This window comes from Tupaia chinensis, unplaced genomic scaffold (genome assembly GCF_000334495.1).
Source record: "Tupaia chinensis unplaced genomic scaffold, TupChi_1.0 Scaffold000377_1, whole genome shotgun sequence".
In the NCBI taxonomy this organism is placed as follows: domain Eukaryota; kingdom Metazoa; phylum Chordata; class Mammalia; order Scandentia; family Tupaiidae; genus Tupaia; species Tupaia belangeri.
The window spans coordinates 188,813-192,842 of NW_006159875.1; the positions used below are offsets into that span (position 1 = coordinate 188,813).

Sequence of the window (4,030 nt, forward strand, 5' to 3'; positions counted from 1 at the left end):
CCATGGCGGCCAGCAGGAAGCCGGCTGGTCTTTGCCTCATCCTGGTGTATGTCACCTCCAGAGGATGTCACCACCTCTGAGGCGAGAAAAGCCTACAACTTCACTATTTCCAGAAACCACACTCCTGGGTATGCCAAACTGACCTGAAAACGTATGATTCCATGAAAACCTGCACATGGATGTTTACAGAAGCTCTCTTCATGCTCACCAAAACTGAGAAGTAACTGAGATGCCCTTCAGTACATGAAGCAATAAATACACAGGTGCAGCCAGACAATGGAATATTACTCAGCCCTGAAAAGCGAGGTACCAACTGATGAAAAGACACAGAGGACCCTTAAAAACATGTAACTGCATAAAAGAAGCCAATCTGAAAGGCTACACGCTGTAGGCTTCCAACCACATGTCATTCTGCAAAAGATAAAACCGCAAAGCCACAAAGCAGGAGAAGGGAGGGAAGAGGGAAGGGAGGGAGCAGAAGACATTTAGGACAGGGAAACTGCTCTGCGTGAGACTGCATTGACAGACACGCAGCACTAGACATTTGTCTAAACACACAAAGCAATACACTTCATAGCACAGAGAGAACCTGAAGGCATGCATGTCACAGAAAAATCATATGGCGGTCAGAAACGTCACAAAATCAAATTCATCACGAAATCAGTTCTAGGGTCAGAGATAGAATGTGGACTGCGACAAAAGATTTTAACTGTGCAGCAAATGTAGGAAACCATCTTACTCAGGAGGGTGGGGGAAAGGGGAACCAACGTGACCGATTTGAAAAGGAGTGGAGTCCGTCAGAATAAAGGCAAGGCGTTGCACGTAAGCACTGCATTGAACAGATTAAGTCGTGTGCTACAGGGTGATGGTGCATTACTCCGAGAGCAGGATCCACTCCTACTAGAACGGAACAAACGAGTAATGGACACTGCAGGGTGAGAGGCCAGGGTCTCCCCACTGAAGGGGAGGTTACAGGTAACCACAGAGAGGCAGGCAGAACCTGCGTGGTAGGGGAAGGAGTTGGAGTCATCTGGATAGACCCAGGTTAAGATGGATCTGATGGGTGCATGTGGAGGTATTCTAGATGGGTGGCATACACCCCTGAGCACACATGCACGGTACCGGCTCTATCAGCTGAGAAGGCGCAGAAGCGATGGAAGGAAATGGTCAAGATGAGCTTGCAATACCTTGTAATGTCATAACGCAGGGAGGTGCTCAAAATAAATTAACACCCACATTGATGGGGGTTTGCCAAAGTGGTATGGAGCCAACTGAAAGAGTTCCCAATAGCTAGAGCTGGGGGGGAAAAAGTGAGAGTGCAAGAGTAGTGTAAGTATAAATGACTGACAGAATAAATAAATGAGGGGGAAAAGATGCATCCTTAGTGTGAAAGAGTCCATAGAACTTCTGTAACTCCCGAGCGTGCGGAGCGTCGCTGTCCACACTGGTGTACGGTGACTTCCCTCCAGAGAGCACAGTGTGGACGCAGGGCGAGCTTCAGGAGACGCCTGGCACACAGGGCCTCAGTCAGGGGTCCAGGTAAGGGCGGGAGAGGACACGTGTGCAGAGAGCACAGCCTTGCTAGGATGTGACGGGGACGACGTCCCACTTCCGAGGTCCCCTAAACCCACAACCCCACATCAAATACATGCCAGTTCAGGAATATCTACAAAATATCTGACCAACACCCCTCAAAACTGTCAAAACCTTCAGAAAGAATAGGTGCCTGCGAAACCGCCAGTCTAGAGGAGTCTAAGGAATATGACCCCGAAATGTGACGTGGGACCCTGGAACAGAAAAAGGACATCGCATAAAAAATTTAGAGAGAGCAAATGCAGAATGGACATGGGCCTCAGCTGATAATAACGTACCAATACACTAGGGCAAGGTGTTAATAGAGGAAAGTGAGTGGGGACACGAGGCCACTCTACGACCTGCGTATTTTTCTAAATCCAAATCTCAGTCTATATCTAAATCTAAATCTAAATCTAAATCTAAATCTAGACTGCCCCCAAATAAAGTGTATTTAAAAAACTGTACTGTTTTCATTTAAACCCCAGTAGGTCCTTTTGCAGATGCTACTGGGATGAGCAATTATTTTAAGCTAATATCTCCCCCAAACAGTATTACTAGGGACAATGTAAAAATCTGGGAGGCCATCTCCATGGGCTAGTGAGTAAGTGAGCTGGATCTCACATGGCTGACCACAGTTCATGTCCTGGACCCAGTGGCTTTCTGTTATAGGGTGTGTGTACTTATTGACAGAGAAAGACAGAGAGACAGAAAAGTGAGAAATCACCCCCTGGGGGAATGGCCATGCCACAATCCCTTCTCTTTCATTCTCCTCTCGGGATCTTGGGCACGCACGCACACACACCTGGCGTGAGTTTAAGCCACTGGGTCGGGGACTCGAACTGCAGTCAACTATGTGGGAGTCCAGTGACGTAACCTTACACCATCTGGTTGTTCCTGTACTCTTTAAAAATTGGGGAAAAAAAATGAAAAAGAAAAAAAAAATTTGACAAACTGTAGATTAAATATAATTGAAGGGCTTCTTTTATATTAAGTTCGTTTCGTGAAAGAGAGAGTAAGAAAGACATGTACAGAATCTCACACCACAGTCCCCTGTCGGCCAGGACCACAGGCACACACAGGTACACACAACGTTGCTGCAGAACTACACTCCGCTCTGTCCGTCATGGAGAAAGCTGTGCCCCTGCTATGCTGCCTTGACTGGGCCAGAGGAGTTTGCTTGTTCCTTTTCCACCATCCAGTTCCTCGTGGTTTTGTGAATCCAGCCACCATCCTAGAAGGATACGCAGCAGGGCTAGATGAGACGACACACACTTTCTTGAGTGCGACCACACTGCCCACCTCTAAGGCTCTAACCCGCACCTCCACTCAAGGGTCTGTGCTCTGTCTCCTGGCCCGGCAGGGTCCTCGGAAGTCTGTGCGTCCCTGCCAGGGCCACAGAGAGGACAGCGAGGACCAGGAGGGCAGGGAGCTTTCTCCTGCACTGCACAGGACAGGATATGAGAGACACAGCACACACACACACACACACACACACACACACAGAAACCCTGCTGAGAATGACCTTCGAGAAACAGCCAGCAAGGCGCTTCTTCCCTGGCCGATCTGCAGACCAGCTTCTGGCAGCCACCCTGCAGGCTGCAGGGCTTGGGGACAATTGCTCCTCATGGCCCAGCCTCGGCTTTCATTTCTACGACGGAAGTGGCTGAAGCCAGCCCTCCCCAGAGCTCTGATAAAGTGCTCCACAAATAAGCTTGAAATTTCTTGGTAGCTTGGACAGGAGAGCCTGCTGCCCACAGACCGGCTGTCTGACCCATCCAGGAATGAAACGCAGAGGGCAGGGGAACACAACGGCCCCATTATTCCCACTCCTATTTACTTGCCCAGATAAACATTACACTTCACCTACCAGGAAGAATGCTTCAGAAACCAAACATGCAGTCAGGAAACTTTAAAGCTGAAGGGGACCTTCGATCATGCTTCTTTTTAATTTCCCCATTCTGTGCTGTTTAGGGATTTGCTAAGACGTCACAGGAAGCCCTCCCCTGCCCCAACTCCACTTCCTTCTGATAACGGGCCCCCTGAATATGCAGCCACGAACTCATGCTAGTTGGTGGCAGTTAGTCATTATCTCGCCATCTCTTTTCGTTTTATTTTTCAGGACGCTAAGTGGAGGAGTCAGTAGAAGTCTGTCTGGGTCTGTGTAGGCCTTCACAGCAGCGGGCACCCAGCTCCGGGCTCTGCCTCGATCCTCATCACACTATTGAACAAAGAACCACTTGTGGGGTGGGAAGCTGGGGTTCCTTCAAGTAAGGGTTTGTAGATGGCAAGGACCCCGGGGGAGGCCTGGCAGGCTCAGCATGGGGCAAGCCAGACACAATGCTACTTCCTTCACGGCACCAAAAGGAGCCCTTGTTGCCAGGGCAACGAGCCTGGGAAATTTCTGGGTTCAGAGCTTGTCAATCCTGGAGTTAATGGAACAAGACGTAATAGAGGC

At 49.4% G+C, this 4,030-nt stretch overlaps 1 protein-coding gene across 6 annotated transcripts in view; it reads right to left on the reverse strand.

Moving 5' to 3' along the window:
• Positions 1-4,030, reverse strand: part of RNF144A (ring finger protein 144A) — a 139,203-nt gene that overhangs the window by 52,288 nt on the left and 82,885 nt on the right. The window contains exon 1 of one of the 6 annotated variants that reach the window (XM_014589740.2): positions 3,443-3,530. The exons of the other annotated variants lie outside the window; for them this stretch is intronic. The gene's annotated coding sequence lies outside the window, so the exon portion shown is untranslated. Of the gene's footprint in view, positions 1-3,442; positions 3,531-4,030 lie in introns of those variants that run through there. 6 annotated transcript variants of the gene reach the window in all.